General features: G+C 44.7%; 1 protein-coding gene and 1 long non-coding RNA gene across 2 annotated transcripts in view; one reads left to right on the top strand and one right to left on the bottom strand.

Moving 5' to 3' along the window:
* Positions 1-7,341, bottom strand: part of LOC310879296 — a 229,250-nt gene extending 221,909 nt beyond the window's left edge. Inside the window, exon 1 of the long non-coding RNA XR_014570989.1 lies at positions 7,264-7,341. This is a non-coding gene — a long non-coding RNA (uncharacterized lncRNA). The remainder of the gene's footprint in view (positions 1-7,263) is intronic.
* Positions 1-20,867, top strand: part of LOC310879282 (histone-lysine N-methyltransferase Smyd1-like) — a 294,932-nt gene that overhangs the window by 239,406 nt on the left and 34,659 nt on the right. The gene's annotated exons all lie outside the window — the stretch shown is intronic.

Here is a 20,867-nt window from a genome sequence, read left to right as displayed (position 1 = left end):
CCAGTATCCAGCCAGGCTCACAAGCTACCGAATTTGTTGAATGTGTATTTAACCCATTCTGAACGGGCACCCATTTTGGTGTCGGCATCATGTTATGCTTTAGCTATTGAAAAATAGCAGATCTACAAGCTCATAGCGCGCCACTGAGTGGCGCGCTACGAGCTTGTAGGTCTGCTATTTTTTGAAAAATCGAAGAGCGACTGACATTTTTAGAATCTGATCTCAGGTCAGAATGGGTTGATCAGACCAGTGTGTGTGTCCAGTGGAAAACCTCGTATGAATCTGATCTCTGGTCAGAATGGGTTAAAACCCACAGACTTTTAATTTCCCCAAATGTTACGAAGGAACGAAGTGCCGCTCCGACATCACAACCGTGGTGTCAGAGGTGGTGTCGCCGGGAGGCGTACTATCATCCGACAGAGCATTGCTCCGAAGGAGCAATGCTCCGAGGTGCGCTGCGGGTCGGGAGAGGGTTGCGGTTAGGTTTAGGTGTCTGCCCCGGGGGAGGTTAGGGTTAGGGTGAGGGAGGAGGTAGGTTGTCGTTCGGACCAATGCTCCGTCGGATGAAAGGCATGCACTCGGTGTCGCCTGCTCTGACATCACGACATTATAAATATGAACAGCCTATTGAATTATGTCAGTTCAATAGTCAAAGGTGAGTAAGTCACAAACTAGAGTTCCTAAGCTTAATTCTACCTCTAAACCCTGCTATGGCTGCTCATATTTATAATGTTGTGATATCAGAGGTGAGTGCAGGTGACAGCACCTCTGACATCACGGTTGTGACGTCGGAGCGACACTTAGTTCCTTCGTAACACCCACATTTAAAAACAATTAGGGCTGTCAATCGATTAAAATATTTAACTCGATTAATCGCATGATTGGCCATAGTTAACTGTGATTAATCGCAAATTAATCGCATATTTTGTATACGTTCTAAATATACCATATATAAGTCAGTGGTTTTCAAGATTTTCAAGATCAAGGCCCATTATTTATTTTGCATTTGAGCCACGGAACCACCATTTGATGACATTTAGCCTTCCAGACCCAAACTAAAGAACTGTATTGATGTTGGCCAATGGTACCATTACGAGAGATAACAGGCCATGTTGATCAAAATAACATGTTTTCTAAGTTTTCTAATTGTGTAGACTTAAATTAACTTAAGTAATGCAGCTGTTTAACAATTATTCAACTCTTCAGTGTAAAATTGCCATGCGTCTCTCAACCATTCTGTCAAACTTCACAGTGCGTTAATCGCGCGTTAAAAAAATAGTGCCGTTAAAAGGATTGTGAGTTAACTAGCTAATAGTGCGTTAACTTTGACAGCCCTAATTATTAGCTCTCACAACGTATCATAATATGCGACACATTGTGAGCTATATATTAGATATCTTTGCTACTTTTGTGTGACGCTGTTGGTTGTATAATGTTTTAATATCGACGAGAAATGTAATTTGCATGACATGAAGAACTCACAAAGTAACAGGGCAGTACCAATTTTATGGCAGTGGTTTTCAACCGGTGGTCCGGGGACCACCAGTGGTCCTCGAAGGTGGGTTCCGTGTCCCAGCTAAATGATGGAGAGTTGGTAACCAAATGGACCCTTAATAGATCTTTAACTCTCGAGAGCGTAAAACGAAACCAAATGGACCCTTAATAGATCTTTAACCCATTTTGTGTGGGAACCCCTTTTGGTGTTAGCATTACGTTATGCTTTAGCTGTTTAAAAATAGCAGATCTACAAGCTCATATCGCGCCACCGAGTGGCGCGATACGAGCTTGTAGGTCTGCTATTTTTTGAAAAATCGAAGAACGACTGACATAGAAACATAGCTTTTTCAGAAAACTGTCAGGATGTAGAAGAACATTTTTAGAATCTGATCTCAGGTGAGAATGGGTTAAGTCTCGAGAGTTAGATTAAACATCTGCATTACTTACTTTACAAGAAGTCTAGACACAATAAGATAATGTATAAGAATTGTTATTTTGATCAACAGTTTGCCAACAGCATGAAATTGGGCATGCAGCGTCGTCAACGATAACAAACATATTCTTTAGTTTTTGGGTCTGAGAGGTTAAAATGTGCATCAAATGGTGTCCGCGTGCATCAGACGCCAGAATAAATAAACGCAACCTTGACATGAAAATGGTTTTGAAAAACCTGTTGATTTATGGGGATAATAACAGAAGTGGAACTACGGAGGAGGAGGAGGAGATACCAGGTTACCTGATAGTGGGAGGCATAGAGACAGAGGGACCAACAAGGCTCTGAAGAGACTTGGGGACAGAAAAACATGGAGTATGATTGGTCTGACCTCTGCTTTGAGCCCCCACTCCGTCCTCACAAGGCTCTCTCATATAGGTTTCAGATTGTGTTTCCGTACAAAGGCCACTTATCACTGTCGAAGGCTCTGACACGGGAATATTGCTGTGATGTATGTGTGCAGTTATTCTGTGGAGGGACGCGCCTGGACCCCCCCCCCCCACACACACACACACACACACACTCACACACACACATACTCACACACACACACACACACACACACACACTCACACACTCACACACGTGTCGCACGCACACACGCACGCACAAAAGAAAGTTACACGTTCAGACTGCATGAGATTATCAATGGAGGGTATATGCGTGTGACATCATCATCATCATAATATGATGATGATGTCGCACGACGATTATACCCGGAATATATTATATATTATACCCGGAAGTTATGCGGGAACGCCTAATGAGTGGCCAAAAAACGACTTTCTGTCCTATCCGATTGTATTAAACAACGTTAAACGACGTTAAACTCACTCTGCCACTCACTTTATGCATGCACATACATACCCTCTATTTTTGCGATTTTTATAATTGTATCTTTCATTAAATATATGTTTCATCAATTTTGTGATTGCAGGATTAAGTTAAAAATAGATCAAAACGAGACTAGATGGTGATATATATTCTTTCAGAGCGAACTCCAATAAGCAGCAGCAACGACACACGCATGTCCTCCAATAAGCAGCAACGACACACGCATGTCCTCCAATAAGCAGCAACGACACACGCATGTCCTCCAATAAGCAGCAGCAACGACACACGCATGTCCTCCAATAAGCAGCAACGACACACGCATGTCCTCCAATAAGCAGCAGCAACGACACACGCATGTCCTCCAATAAGCAGCAACGACACACGCATGTCCTCCAATAAGCAGCAGCGACACACGCATGTCCTCCAATAAGCAGCAGCGACACACGCATGTCCTCCAATAAGCAGCAACGACACACGCATGTCCTCCAATAAGCAGCAGCAACGACACACGCATGTCCTCCAATAAGCAGCAACGACACACGCATGTCCTCCAATAAGCAGCAGCAACGACACACGCATGTCCTCCAATAAGCAGCAACGACACACGCATGTCCTCCAATAAGCAGCAGCAACGACACACGCATGTCCTCCAATAAGCAGCAACGACACACGCATGTCCTCCAATAAGCAGCAGCGACACACGCATGTCCTCCAATAAGCAGCAGCGACACACGCATGTCCTCCAATAAGCAGCAACGACACACGCATGTCCTCCAATAAGCAGCAACGACACACGCATGTCCTCCAATAAGCAGCAGCAGCAACGACACACGCATGTCCTCCAATAAGCAGCAACGACACACGCATGTCCTCCAATAAGCAGCAACGACACACGCATGTCCTCCAATAAGCAGCAACGACACACGCATGTCCTCCAATAAGCAGCAGCAACGACACACGCATGTCCTCCAATAAGCAGCAGCAACGACACACGCATGTCCTCCAATAAGCAACAACGACACACGCATGTCCTCCAATAAGCAGCAACGACACACACATGTCCTCCAATAAGCAGCAACGACACACGCATGTCCTCCAATAAGCAGCAACGACACACGCATGTCCTCCAATAAGCAGCAACGACACACGCATGTCCTCCAATAAGCAGCAGCAACGACACACGCATGTCCTCCAATAAGCAGCAGCAACGACACACGCATGTCCTCCAATAAGCAGCAGCAACGACACACGCATGTCCTCCAATAAGCAGCAGCAACGACACACGCATGTCCTCCAATAAGCAGCAGCAACGACACACGCATGTCCTCCAATAAGCAGCAGCAACGACACACGCATGTCCTCCAATAAGCAGCAGCAACGACACACGCATGTCCTCCAATAAGCAGCAACGACACACGCATGTCCTCCAATAAGCAGCAACGACACACGCATGTCCTCCAATAAGCAGCAGCAACGACACACGCATGTCCTCCAATAAGCAGCAGCGACACACGCATGTCCTCCAATAAGCAGCAGCAACGACACACGCATGTCCTCCAATAAGCAGCAACGACACACGCATGTCCTCCAATAAGCAGCAGCAACGACACACGCATGTCCTCCAATAAGCAGCAGCAACGACACACGCATGTCCTCCAATAAGCAGCAACGACACACGCATGTCCTCCAATAAGCAGCAACGACACACGCATGTCCTCCAATAAGCAGCAACGACACACGCATGTCCTCCAATAAGCAGCAGCAACGACACACGCATGTCCTCCAATAAGCAGCAACGACACACGCATGTCCTCCAATAAGCAGCAACGACACACGCATGTCCTCCAATAAGCAGCAACGACACACGCATGTCCTCCAATAAGCAGCAGCAACGACACACGCATGTCCTCCAATAAGCAGCAACGACACACGCATGTCCTCCAATAAGCAGCAACGACACACGCATGTCCTCCAATAAGCAGCAACGACACACGCATGTCCTCCAATAAGCAGCAGCAGCAGCAACGACACACGCATGTCCTGCAATAAGCAGCAGCGACACACGCATGTCCTCCAATAAGCAGCAACGACACACGCATGTCCTCCAATAAGCAGCAACGACACACGCATGTCCTCCAATAAGCAGCAGCAGCAGCAACGACACACGCATGTCCTGCAATAAGCAGCAGCGACACACGCATGTCCTCCAATAAGCAGCAGCGACACACGCATGTCCTCCAATAAGCAGCAACGACACACGCATGTCCTCCAATAAGCAGCAGCAACGACACACGCATGTCCTCCAATAAGCAGCAGCAACGACACACGCATGTCCTGCAATAAGCAGCAACGACACACGCATGTCCTCCAATAAGCATCAACGACACACGCATGTCCTCCAATAAGCATCAACGACACACGCATGTCCTCCAATAAGCAGCAACGACACACGCATGTCCTCCAATAAGCATCAACGACACACGCATGTCCTCCAATAAGCAGCAACGACACACGCATGTCCTCCAATAAGCAGCAACGACACACGCATGTCCTCCAATAAGCAGCAACGACACACGCATGTCCTCCAATAAGCAGCAACGACACACGCATGTCCTCCAATAAGCAGCAACGACACACGCATGTCCTCCAATAAGCAGCAACGAAAACACATGCATGTCCTCCAATAAGCAGCAACGACACACGCATGTCCTCCAATAAGCAGCAACGACACACGCATGTCCTCCAATAAGCAGCAACGACACACGCATGTCCTCCAATAAGCAGCAGCAACGACACACGCATGTCCTCCAATAAGCAGCAACGACACACGCATGTCCTCCAATAAGCAGCAACGACACACGCATGTCCTCCAATAAGCAGCAGCGACACACGCATGTCCTCCAATAAGCAGCAGCAACGACACACGCATGTCCTCCAATAAGCAGCAACGACACATGCATGTCCTCCAATAAGCAGCAGCGACACACGCATGTCCTCCAATAAGCAGCAGCAACGACACACGCATGTCCTCCAATAAGCAGCAGCAACGACACATGCATGTCCTCCAATAAGCAGCAGCGACACACGCATGTCCTCCAATAAGCAGCAACGACACATGCATGTCCTCCAATAAGCAGCAACGACACACGCATGTCCTCCAATAAGCAGCAACGACACATGCATGTCCTCCAATAAGAAGCAGCAGCAGCAACGACACACGCATGTCCTCCAATAAGCAGCAACGACACACGCATGTCCTCCAATAAGCAGCAACGACACACGCATGTCCTCCAATAAGCAGCAACGACACACGCATGTCCTCCAATAAGCAGCAACGACACACGCATGTCCTCCAATAAGCAGCAGCAACGACACACGCATGTCCTCCAATAAGCAGCAACGACACACGCATGTCCTCCAATAAGCAGCAACGAAAACACATGCATGTCCGACAAATTACGAGCGTTGTACACAAGGCGAGATGACAAACGCCGTGCGAGCAGGAAGTTAACAAGACGGTGATGTGCGGGTCCCAGTAGGGCCGCGGCGGGCTGTTATCTCATGTTTATTACAGCCTGCAGCCTCCTCGCCATCGCCCGCCAGACATTGACATTGATGGACAGCTTCTATTAAGACCGCTCTCTCTCTCTCTCTCTCCCCATGGCAGCTGACAGGCCCCAGATATACATTAAGTAAAACAGTTATTACTTTTCATTGGGCCCTGCCCCGTAAAATATGGATACTAAATAGTTGTCGCTATCAGAGGCGCAGCGGCAGAGGGGGCGGGGGGGGGGGGGGGGGGGGGGTGGGGGAGGGGGGGGGGGGGAGGCTTCGATACAAGATTTTAATTTAAACCATTGAGACCTGCAGACCAAATTCTATGTTACATTTTTATTCTGAACGTTTCTATAAACGTGGTTGTAAATATATATGAGTGGTTCTCAAACTAGCATGTGAAGGACCACACAAACATTATAATTGGCCGCCGACAACCCCCCCCCATCTTAAACTATTTGTTCCAGGGAAGATTTGAGTTAAAAACATTCACAGAATATACAGTTATATTCAAAGATTTGCACAGCACGTGTTCACGAAACACAACAGATCATAGCTCATAGCGCAGCAGCAGCAGCACTCTGTGCCACGCTATACACGAGCTTGTATAGAGCCGCTATTCTTTCAGCTATAGTTTCAAATAAAGCATGCATGGGGTAAAAGACAGCGGTTTAAAAGATATAGTATACGAGGTGACGCCGATATGCGTCCTCAGGTCAGAACGGGTTAAGCCATTCTGACCTGAGATCAGATTCATACGAGGTTTCCGCCGGACACACACTGGTCCTGATGAACCCATTCTGACCTGAGATCAGATTCTAAAAATGTCAGTCGTTCTTCGATTTTTCAAAAAATAGCAGACCTACAAGCTCGTAGCGCGCCACTCGGTGGCGCGCTATGAGCTTGTAGATCTGCTATTTTTCAATAGCTAAAGCATAACATGATGCTAACACCAAAATGGGTTCCCGTTCAGAAGGGGTTAAAAGACTGGCCCATAACACCACCACAATTGACACCAGCCTTTGTCTGGGGGAACAATAATGATGGTGTACTGTACACGTACAGTAACACCTCGTCTGGGTATTGATGGTCTGTCTGTCTGCTCCTCTGGGCCTTTGTTAGCCCATTTGGACCCGCGGGAACCATTCTACAAAATGTCTTCTAAATGTTGTTTCTATATGTTTCTATATCAGTGCTGCTCAACCTTTTTCATGTCAAGGACCGGTAGAATTATCTGAATTAATTGGCTGCGGGGACCCACCATCTGAAAATATGTTGTTCCATATGCGGCACCCCCCAGAAGCAAAGATTTGAGTTAAAAACGTTTCTCTGAAAGAATATATTTTCAAAGATCTGTGCCACATTTTCACGATTTTTCAAAACAAAATAGCAGACCTACAAGTTCATAGCGCGGCACTCGGTGCCGCGCTATGAACTTGTAGATCTGCTATTTTCAACAGCTAAAAAGCATAACATGATGCTTAATTAAAACACCAAAAGGGGTTCCCGCTCAGAATGGGTTAGTATTTTATGCTCCTGTCATGCAGGGCCGCATGCAGAGAGATGCATTCATGCTGCTAAAGCCATGCCTCATACAGGGGGGATAATACCGTTATACGCTACGCTAACGCCTAGCCTGTCATTTCTCTCCTCCTCCTCCTGTCCCCTTTTCCTATTCCTCTCTCTCCCTCCCCCTCCTCCTCCTCCTCATCTCCTCTCAGCCATGGTGAAGCATGGCCTGTCCTCCCTTATCACAATTGGTCTCCTATGTAGCAACAACCATCCATAAGCTCTCTCTCTCTCTCTCTCACACACGCCTTACAAGATAAGCATGTATTCCCTCTCCGCTGTGCTGCTGTTGTTGCATGCATGTACGGGCGGACGGGCGTACGGCGAGCCCCTTCTTCTATGGTTCAACGCAAACAATAGGCGAGGCTTGTCTTGTCAAGCTGGCGGCCCCACGAATTATAGCTCCGCTATCTCTGCTCCATCCCCTTCTGTTGGATTGACACTGTGAAATAGGCCCTAAACACTCATCTGATAGTGATGATGATTTGAAACCAGCACACACACACGCACGCACACACATAAGGGTGCACGCACACACACACACACACACACACACAGAAGGGTGCATGCACACACACAGAAGGGTACACGCACGCACACACATAAGGGTGCACGCACACACACACACACACACACAGAAGGGTACACGCACACACACACAGAAGGGTGCACGCACACACACACACAGTCGCACACCAGTTACACACATCTCCGAATCCCAGCCACCACTATCTGGGCGGTGATAACAGGACATCTGCATGGATGGGGCTGGGGGGAGGAGGGGGGGGGGGGGGGGGGGGGGGGGGGGTGTCACATCCCATAGCTTTGTGTGGCGCATATTAAAAGCTTTATGGAGGCAATTAAATGGCCGCTTAATGGCCAGGAGCTGGCAGAATGATTGTACAATTGAATTAGCAGTTATGATGGCCCACACATTACAAGATGAAGTAAATGCAATTACCGGCATTTTCTCTTCTCTCTCTCTCCCTCTTCTTCGCGCTCGCTCCTCCTCCTCCTCCTCCTCCTCCTCCTCCTCCTCCTCCTCCCTGTTTTTTGGGCCTGCATGATGTGACTTAATTAGCCCGTTGTCACAGACACTTTCCTGCTGATCTAATTGTGCCCGGAGGGATGGAGATTCGAGGGACAGCTTGCATGAGTGTGACTCAAGAACTAAAGAGCAGTTTCTACGACTATCTCGCCGGCATGCTCCATGGGGCCAGTGGGATGCGTTTAGTTTGTGGGGGGGGGGTGGGGGGGGGTGGTTAAGACTTTGTTAAACGACGGCGGCAGCACGCACAGGAAATAGGCTAATAATAGCCGATCTATAAGCTCTTAGATCGGCTGTTTTCTCGGTGTGGGAAACCACCTTAACCCATTCTGACCTGAGATCAGATTCATACGAGGTTTCCGCCGGACACACACTGGGTCTGATGAACCCATTCTGACCTGAGATCAGATTCATACGAGGTTTCCGCCGGACACACACTGGGTCTGATGAACCCATTCTGACCTGAGATCAGATTCATACGAGGTTTCCGCCGGACACACACTGGGTCTGATGAACCCATTCTGACCTGAGATCAGATTCTAAAAAAATGTCAGTCGCTCTTTGATTTTTCAAAAATAGCAGACCTACAAGCTCGTATCGCGCCACTCGGTGGCGCGATATGAGCTTGTAGATCTGCTATTTTTAAATAGCTAAAGCATAACATGATGCTGACACCAAAATGGGTGCCCGGTCAGAATGGGTTAAACACTTAGCACTCGACTCGCATGACTGTCAAATGAGACAGAAGTATAGCATGATGTGCTTAAATTCATATTTAGAAAGTGGTTCAGATGGAGAAAAATAATAATCAGAGACGATGATAGAATGATGAGGGATGACGGTGGTCATGATGGAAAGGAAACCTTCTGAATCTTCAAAATCTAAAAAAAGAATAGGTCATATAACGACCTCTCAGTCAGGCAAGTGTTATAGGCTATTTTCTGCTAACGTTTTCCCAGTATATGCTGGGGTTAAAGTGGTTAATCAAGTGAAGTCACCTTATTTGTATGTATAGCACAATTAAAAACAACAGAAGTTGACTTAAAGTGCTTTCCATTTTAAAGATGGAGTGTCATGGTTTTTCCCCCACCCTAAAACATGATCATCAGGTATTATTATAAAATAAGGAGGAAGAACTTTTTCCAAAAAAGTGTACAGTATTTGTTAAAATCATGCTTTTATGTGGACACGCCCACCAGTTCATTAAGTATGCCTGGTTTGCCTGGTGGGTGGTGATGGGTGGTGATCCACCTGAACTGAAGCCGCACCCACAGCTGTAGTTGTATGATAAAGGGGGAGGGGTTAGGGGAGGGGCTGATAGTGTGATGTCACTATATTACTGTTTATTTCATTGGCCCGTTTTGACTGTCAAGGGTTCAGCCTCCAGGAAGAAACCCTAAATACAAAGTCAATACACAATTGCACATAAAAACGACTCCATTTGGCTATTCTGAGTGGCCAAATGGCATTGATCACACCTCCAGGTCTTTAGTGTACTCAAGTTAGGGAATAAGACCTGGTACTTAAGACATGCAAAATACAGCCCCAGGTGTCTAATGAAGTACTGTCACCTCATAGACACATGAAAAACTGGAAAAATAAAAACATTTGTGGCACTCCATTTTTAAAGAAAATAACCTGCCTACCAAACTTCTTCCTTTTTGATTATTATTATTATTATTATTACGGCAAGAACAATGGCTTCTAAATGTCGGCATGCTAACGGTCCAGGAAGAGAAAGACAGCCTGTAGTACAGTATGAATCCATCCACGGTGACATTGTTAGACAGGTTTACTTACAGTAGAGACAGCCTGTAGTACAGTATGAATCCATCCACGGTGACATTGTTAGACAGGTTTACTTACAGTAGAGACAGCCTGTAGTACAGTATGAATCCCCATCCATGGTGACATTGTTAGACAACAGGTTTACTTACAGTAAAGACAGCCTGTAGTACAGTATGAATCCCCATCCATGGTGACATTGTTAGACAGGTTTACTTACAGTAAAGACAGCCTGTAGTACAGTATGAATCCCCATCCATGGTGACATTGTTAGACAGGTTTACTTACAGTAGAGACAGCCTGTAGTACAGTATGAATCCCCATCCATGGTGACATTGTTAGACAGGTTTACTTACAGTAGAGACAGCCTGTAGTACAGTATGAATCCCCATCCATGGTGACATTGTTAGACAACTGGTTTACTTACAGTAGAGACAGCCTGTAGTACAGTATGAATCCCCATCCATGGTGACATTGTTAGACAGGTTTACTTACAGTAAAGACAGCCTGTAGTACAGTATGAATCCCCATCCATGGTGACATTGTTAGACAGGTTTACTTACAGTAGAGACAGCCTGTAGTACAGTATGAATCCCCATCCATGGTGACATTGTTAGACAGGTTTACTTACAGTAGAGACAGCCTGTAGTACAGTATGAATCCCCATCCATGGTGACATTGTTAGACAGGTTTACTTACAGTAAAGACAGCCTGTAGTACAGTATGAATCCCCATCCATGGTGACATTGTTAGACAGGTTTACTTACAGTAGAGACAGCCTGTAGTACAGTATGAATCCCCATCCATGGTGACATTGTTAGACAGGTTTACTTACAGTAGAGACAGCCTGTAGTACAGTATGAATCCATCCACGGTGACATTGTTAGACAGGTTTACTTACAGTAGAGACAGCCTGTAGTACAGTATGAATCCCCATCCATGGTGACATTGTTAGACAACAGGTTTACTTACAGTAAAGACAGCCTGTAGTACAGTATGAATCCCCATCCATGGTGACATTGTTAGACAGGTTTACTTACAGTAGAGACAGCCTGTAGTACAGTATGAATCCCCATCCATGGTGACATTGTTAGACAACTGGTTTACTTACAGTAAAGACAGCCTGTAGTACAGTATGAATCCCCATCCATGGTGACATTGTTAGACAGGTTTACTTACAGTAGAGACAGCCTGTAGTACAGTATGAATCCCCATCCATGGTGACATTGTTAGACAACAGGTTTACTTACAGTAGAGACAGCCTGTAGTACAGTATGAATCCCCATCCATGGTGACATTGTTAGACAGGTTTACTTACAGTAGAGACAGCCTGTAGTACAGTATGAATCCCCATCCATGGTGACATTGTTAGACAACAGGTTTACTTACAGTAGAGACAGCCTGTAGTACAGTATGAATCCCCATCCATGGTGACATTGTTAGACAGGTTTACTTACAGTAGAGACAGCCTGTAGTACAGTATGAATCCCCATCCATGGTGACATTGTTAGACAACTGGTTTACTTACAGTAAAGACAGCCTGTAGTACAGTATGAATCCCCATCCATGGTGACATTGTTAGACAGGTTTACTTACAGTAGAGACAGCCTGTAGTACAGTATGAATCCCCATCCACGGTGACATTGTTAGACAGGTTTACTTACAGTAGAGACAGCCTGTAGTACAGTATGAATCCCCATCCACGGTGACATTGTTAGACAGGTTTACTTACAGTAGAGACAGCCTGTAGTACAGTATGAATCCCCATCCATGGTGACATTGTTAGACAACAGGTTTACTTACAGTAGAGACAGCCTGTAGTACAGTATGAATCCCCGTCCATGGTGACATTGTTAGACAGGTTTACTTACAGTAAAGACAGCCTGTAGTACAGTATGAATCCCCATCCACGGTGACATTGTTAGACAGGTTTACTTACAGTAGAGACAGCCTGTAGTACAGTATGAATCCCCATCCACGGTGACATTGTTAGACAGGTTTACTTACAGTAAAGACAGCCTGTAGTACAGTATGAATCCATCCACGGTGACATTGTTAGACAGGTTTACTTACAGTAAAGACAGCCTGTAGTACAGTATGAATCCCCATCCATGGTGACATTGTTAGACAGGTTTACTTACAGTAGAGACAGCCTGTAGTACAGTATGAATCCCCATCCACGGTGACATTGTTAGACAGGTTTACTTACAGTAGAGACAGCCTGTAGTACAGTATGAATCCCCATCCACGGTGACATTGTTAGACAGGTTTACTTACAGTAGAGACAGCCTGTAGTACAGTATGAATCCCCATCCATGGTGACATTGTTAGACAGGTTTACTTACAGTAGAGACAGCCTGTAGTACAGTATGAATCCCCATCCATGGTGACATTGTTAGACAGGTTTACTTACAGTAGAGACAGCCTGTAGTACAGTATGAATCCCCATCCATGGTGACATTGTTAGACAGGTTTACTTACAGTAAAGACAGCCTGTAGTACAGTATGAATCCCCATCCATGGTGACATTGTTAGACAGGTTTACTTACAGTAGAGACAGCCTGTAGTACAGTATGAATCCCCATCCACGGTGACATTGTTAGACAGGTTTACTTACAGTAGAGACAGCCTGTAGTACAGTATGAATCCATCCATGGTGACATTGTTAGACAGGTTTACTTACAGTAAAGACAGCCTGTAGTACAGTATGAATCCCCATCCATGGTGACATTGTTAGACAGGTTTACTTACAGTAGAGACAGCCTGTAGTACAGTATGAATCCCCATCCACGGTGACATTGTTAGACAACAGGTTTACTTACAGTAGAGACAGCCTGTAGTACAGTATGAATCCATCCATGGTGACATTGTTAGACAGGTTTACTTACAGTAGAGACAGCCTGTAGTACAGTATGAATCCCCATCCATGGTGACATTGTTAGACAGGTTTACTTACAGTAGAGACAGCCTGTAGTACAGTATGAATCCCCATCCATGGTGACATTGTTAGACAGGTTTACTTACAGTAGAGACAGCCTGTAGTACAGTATGAATCCCCATCCACGGTGACATTGTTAGACAGGTTTACTTACAGTAGAGACAGCCTGTAGTACAGTATGAATCCCCATCCACGGTGACATTGTTAGACAGGTTTACTTACAGTAGAGACAGCCTGTAGTACAGTATGAATCCCCATCCACGGTGACATTGTTAGACAACTGGTTTACTTACAGTAAAGACAGCCTGTAGTACAGTATGAATCCCCATCCATGGTGACATTGTTAGACAGGTTTACTTACAGTAAAGACAGCCTGTAGTACAGTATGAATCCCCATCCACGGTGACATTGTTAGACAGGTTTACTTACAGTAGAGACAGCCTGTAGTACAGTATGAATCCCCATCCATGGTGACATTGTTAGACAACAGGTTTACTTACAGTAGAGACAGCCTGTAGTACAGTATGAATCCCCATCCATGGTGACATTGTTAGACAGGTTTACTTACAGTAGAGACAGCCTGTAGTACAGTATGAATCCCCATCCACGGTGACATTGTTAGACAGGTTTACTTACAGTAGAGACAGCCTGTAGTACAGTATGAATCCATCCATGGTGACATTGTTAGACAGGTTTACTTACAGTAGAGACAGCCTGTAGTACAGTATGAATCCCCATCCACGGTGACATTGTTAGACAGGTTTACTTACAGTAGAGACAGCCTGTAGTACAGTATGAATCCATCCATGGTGACATTGTTAGACAACAGGTTTACTTACAGTAGAGACAGCCTGTAGTACAGTATGAATCCATCAATGGTGACATTGTTAGACAGGTTTACTTACAGTAGAGACAGCCTGTAGTACAGTATGAATCCCCATCCATGGTGACATTGTTAGACAGGTTTACTTACAGTAGAGACAGCCTGTAGTACAGTATGAATCCCCATCCACGGTGACATTGTTAGACAACAGGTTTACTTACAGTAGAGACAGCCTGTAGTACAGTATGAATCCATCCATGGTGACATTGTTAGACAACAGGTTTACTTACAGTAGAGACAGCCTGTAGTACAGTATGAATCCATCAATGGTGACATTGTTAGACAGGTTTACTTACAGTAGAGACAGCCTGTAGTACAGTATGAATCCCCATCCATGGTGACATTGTTAGACAGGTTTACTTACAGTAGAGACAGCCTGTAGTACAGTATGAATCCATCCATGGTGACATTGTTAGACAGGTTTACTTACAGTAAAGACAGCCTGTAGTACAGTATGAATCCCCATCCATGGTGACATTGTTAGACAGGTTTACTTACAGTAGAGACAGCCTGTAGTACAGTATGAATCCCCATCCATGGTGACATTGTTAGACAGGTTTACTTACAGTAGAGACAGCCTGTAGTACAGTAGGAATCCATCCATGGTGACATTGTTAGACAGGTTTACTTACAGTAAAGACAGCCTGTAGTACAGTATGAATCCCCATCCACGGTGACATTGTTAGACAACTGGTTTACTTACAGTAGAGACAGCCTGTAGTACAGTATGAATCCCCATCCATGGTGACATTGTTAGACAGGTTTACTTACAGTAAAGACAGCCTGTAGTACAGTATGAATCCCCATCCATGGTGACATTGTTAGACAGGTTTACTTACAGTAGAGACAGCCTGTAGTACAGTAGGAATCCATCCATGGTGACATTGTTAGACAGGTTTACTTACAGTAAAGACAGCCTGTAGTACAGTATGAATCCCCATCCACGGTGACATTGTTAGACAACAGGTTTACTTACAGTAAAGACAGCCTGTAGTACAGTATGAATCCCCATCCACGGTGACATTGTTAGACAGGTTTACTTACAGTAGAGACAGCCTGTAGTACAGTATGAATCCCCATCCATGGTGACATTGTTAGACAACAGGTTTACTTACAGTAAATACAGCCTGTAGTACAGTATGAATCCCCATCCACGGTGACATTGTTAGACAGGTTTACTTACAGTAGAGACAGCCTGTAGTACAGTATGAATCCCCATCCATGGTGACATTGTTAGACAGGTTTACTTACAGTAGAGACAGCCTGTAGTACAGTATGAATCCCCATCCATGGTGACATTGTTAGACAGGTTTACTTACAGTAGAGACAGCCTGTAGTACAGTATGAATCCATCCATGGTGACATTGTTAGACAGGTTTACTTACAGTAGAGACAGCCTGTAGTACAGTATGAATCCCCATCCATGGTGACATTGTTAGACAGGTTTACTTACAGTAGAGACAGCCTGTAGTACAGTATGAATCCCCATCCATGGTGACATTGTTAGACAGGTTTACTTACAGTAAAGACAGCCTGTAGTACAGTATGAATCCCCATCCATGGTGACATTGTTAGACAGGTTTACTTACAGTAGAGACAGCCTGTAGTACAGTATGAATCCCCATCCACGGTGACATTGTTAGACAGGTTTACTTACAGTAGAGACAGCCTGTAGTACAGTATGAATCCCCATCCATGGTGACATTGTTAGACAACAGGTTTACTTACAGTAGAGACAGCCTGTAGTACAGTATGAATCCCCATCCACGGTGACATTGTTAGACAGGTTTACTTACAGTAGAGACAGCCTGTAGTACAGTATGAATCCCCATCCATGGTGACATTGTTAGACAGGTTTACTTACAGTAAAGACAGCCTGTAGTACAGTATGAATCCCCATCCATGGTGACATTGTTAGACAGGTTTACTTACAGTAGAGACAGCCTGTAGTACAGTATGAATCCCCATCCACGGTGACATTGTTAGACAACAGGTTTACTTACAGTAGAGACAGCCTGTAGTACAGTATGAATCCCCATCCATGGTGACATTGTTAGACAGGTTTACTTACAGTAGAGACAGCCTGTAGTACAGTATGAATCCCCATCCACGGTGACATTGTTAGACAACAGGTTTACTTACAGTAGAGACAGCCTGTAGTACAGTATGAATCCCCATCCATGGTGACATTGTTAGACAGGTTTACTTACAGTAGAGACAGCCTGTAGTACAGTATGAATCCATCCACGGTGACATTGTTAGACAGGTTTACTTACAGTAGAGACAGCCTGTAGTACAGTATGAATCCCCATCCATGGTGACATTGTTAGACAGGTTTACTTACAGTAGAGACAGCCTGTAGTACAGTATAAATCCATCCACGGTGACATTGTTAGACAGGTTTACTTACAGTAGAGACAGCCTGTAGTACAGTATGAATCCCCATCCATGGTGACATTGTCAGACAACAGGTTTACTTACAGTATACGTTCCACATGCAGCACACCAAGCAGATGCAGAGCGAGTAGACAGAAATGGTGCCTTCTTAAAAAGAGCATCAGTGAGGATCAGTGAAGATAAGGGTGAGAAGGCCTAAAGTGCTCCTTAAAGCATGACTCATCCTATAGTATACTGTAACAATGCTATAGTCTGCATGTGCACAGCAGAGGCCTGGACAGCAAGACTCCCCCGGACACATCTTAGCAGATTCATCAAACGCAATATTAGAAGAAAGTTGAATGATGTTTTTGAGGTTGCTGTGATGTATGGACTGCTCAAGACAAGTGGCCATGTTTAAGTCACTGGTTTGTAGTCATCAGGATGGTAACTATGGACTATGGACTGCTCAAGACAAGTGGCCATGTTTAAGTCACTGGTTTGTAGTCATCAGGATGGTAACTATGGACTATGGACTGCTCAAGACAAGTGGCCATGTTTAAGTCACTGGTTTGTAGTCATCAGGATGGTAACTTAATCAGGATTTAAAGAAAGCTCTATCAATTTATTTTAACCCTCTAAACTTATAACCCTGAGGCTCGATTTAACAAAATGCCTTCTATAAATCAGTAGTTCTAAAATATTTTCGTGCCCAAAATGTATCTGAAAATGTTAGTTTTTTTTGCCAGGGAGGCACCCCTCCAGTAGCCAGGGAGGCACCCCTCCAGTAGCCTGGCTATAATAAGCCAGACCGAATCAGCCGTTGGCAAAACAAATGGCCTGCCAGTCTGGTTTATTATTAGCCAGGCTATATACCCCTAACCTGACTCTGCCAGATGAGGGCGGTATTGGGTAACCATGTTCCCCAACACAGCATTCATCTGGGATCTCTCAGACAGTTGAGCTGACAAAAATCCGTTCCGTACCGGACCAATCAGCGTGAGCTAAGGGCGGGACATGGGCGAAACCGGACGTGAAGCTATATAGACACGTCAATATGATTGGTTGTGTTTGCACGCGCCCACACGGTGATAGACAGACGGTCCCATCCAATCATCTACCAAGTATCTTGAAAAAAAGGAACAGCCCCGTCATCGAATTTGCTTCCGCGATCCCAGATCCCAATAAGCTGTGAAACAAATTTGTGTAGCAAGCTTCTTGGATCTGGCAGCGTCAGGTTAATATACCCCTCCAGTACGCATTTATTTTGTATAAATCTGTGCCACCGTGCCTCTTTTTGCAAACTGATAATAATGTATTCAATCACCAGAAAAAAAATGTGTAGGAAATAAATATATATATATATATATATATTATAGTACTCAGTGATGTAAGCAACACAACTGCAGCTATATAATAAGGCATGTTAGATGCAGGTGTCACTGTGCATTGACAATACTGTTGACTAATTGGCACACGCAATTATTATTACCCTAATTTATGTCAGCTGCATTACTTCCTATACTGTATACCTATATACAGTAAACTGTATTTTAGGTATATGTAACAAATTATTAAATTAATTATTATTAATTATTATTATTAAATTATTTTAGGTATATGTAACAAAACAAAACCTGCTTTTGTGGGTTTGTGGGTCCTTGACATGAAAATGTTTGAGGTGTGCATAACCCATTCTGACCGGGCACCCATTTTGGTGTCGGCATCATGTTATGCTTTAGCTATTGAAAAATAGCAGATCTACAAGCTCGTATCGCGCCACCGAGTGGCGCGCTACGAGCTTGTAGGTCTGCTATTTTTGAAAAATCGAAGACACTTTTAGAATCTGATCTCAGGTCAGAATAGGTTAATTTAAACCAGTGGTTCTGAGTTGGTATGTGTGTGTTTTTATAGCATATAGTTGATTACTTTTGATGCAGTAATGGTCTTGGACTCTTTTTGAGGTACTAAAACAAGTCTTAAAAGTAATTCAATTCATCTCGTGACCCCCCCCCCCCCCCTGGCCGTCCCCTCCCTCCCAGATTGAGAACCAGTGCTTTAACCCATTCTGACCTGAGATCAGATTCATACGAGGTTTCCACTGGACACACACTGGTCTGATTAACCCATTCTGACCCGAGATCAGATTCTAAAAAATGTCAGTCATTCTTCGATTTAAAAAAAATAGCAGACCTACAAGCTCGTATGAGCTTGTAGGTCTGCTATTTTTAAATAGCTAAAGCATAACATGATGCTATAACACCAAAATGGGATTCCTGTTCAGAATGCTTTAAACCTTCTAACAACCCCCACAATCCTCGTCCCTTCACCTTCACCCAGAAAGTTATAGCAGCTGAATTAATCTACTGTCTCCAAACACCACAGAAGGTACAGTATAGACTAGACTGTGGCGGTGCCTGATCGTTCATTCTCTTCTAATGTATTAAAATATTATGCAACACGCTTAACCCATTCAGGACGGGAACACCCCTTTTGGTGTTTCTTTTTTAAGCATTATGTTATACTTTAAGCTATTGAAAAATAGCAGATCTACAAGCTCGTATAGCGTGGCACCGAGTGCGGCACTACGAGCTTGTAGATCTGCAAAGAAATAATATCGTGAAAATGTGCACGTAAACCTTTGAATAATTATATTCTTTCAGAAGGAACATTTTTAACTCAAATCTTTTGCTTCGGGAAGGTCCCTGGGGGGGGGGGGTTACATATATATTTGGGGTTCCATGACATGAAAATGTTTGTGAACGACTGACACATCAGAAACATGAGGTTTCTCAGTCAGAAAACTGTCAGGATTTAGAAGGCGTTTGTATAGAATCGTCCTCTATATATCGGTCTAAAGGCGTTAAGTAATAGATGAGTGCAATCATGGCGGTGGAGGATGATTGATCACGGGGTGACATTTTGTGGTGGTTTTTAACTGGTTCTGTTTTAAGGCAGTACAGTTACAGTACGGTGTGCCACAGACCCCAGAGCTCAGTGTAATAATTATGGCTTCATATATAAGACCGTGATGTGGTTATGAATATGGAACGTGTCACCCCAGTGCCAAGGACACCTCTCTGACTGAATGACACGGGCACCACCAACACAGTGCTGGAAGAAAACTATACTTTTTTAGTTTCGTTTTTTTTTTTAACTTAAAGGGACGGTTCACAAAATGCAGTGGTTCCCTATATATGGAGAGGCAACGAGTCTCCCTATAGAGGGTATGTGCATGCATAAAGTGAATGGGAAATCGAGTGGCAAATCGAGTGGCAAATCGAGTGGCAAAGTGAAGCCCATCACACACCGTCTGCGACCGACGCGCTTCAAAACAGCCGCCTCCATTATTTTCAATGAACCTATCGCACACCGGCGGCGTCCGACGCGCGCCGGCGCCTCGCCTGACGCGCCGATAGAACCAGTTCTATTTTCCAGGCGGCCGCCGTGCGGCAACGCGTCGCGCTGCGTTGGACGGAGCCGGTGTGTGTTGGGCTTCAGTTTAACATTGTCAGGTAAAAGAAAAAAACAAGACAAAAATAGCATGGTATAACAAACACACAAAAGAGCAACAAACTACGCAGTTCCAGTACAATAGAGCAAAAGCACACATTTAAATCAAGAATCAAATAGAGTCAAAAAGCCATGGAGAAGAAAATGAGTTTTAAGAGAGGACCTAATCCCCATGAGGGGCAGACCGTTCCAGAGTTTGGGCCACTGAGAAAGCTCGGCCACCTCTAGACCTGTATTCTGTTGAGGGCATTATTATAGTTAGAAGCAATCGGTCAGCTGACCTCAAGGACCTGGCTGGGGTGTGTATGGATTTAAAAGGAGTGATAAATACTTTGGGGTGCGAGCCCGTTTATAGGGCTTTAAAAACAAATAATAC

The sequence above is a fragment of the Protomyctophum parallelum genome (assembly GCF_964188405.1).
Source record: "Protomyctophum parallelum genome assembly, chromosome: 21".
NCBI lineage: Eukaryota > Metazoa > Chordata > Actinopteri > Myctophiformes > Myctophidae > Protomyctophum > Protomyctophum parallelum.
The sequence above is the reverse complement of the archived record's forward strand: the minus strand, read 5'-3'. Positions and strand labels throughout refer to the sequence as shown.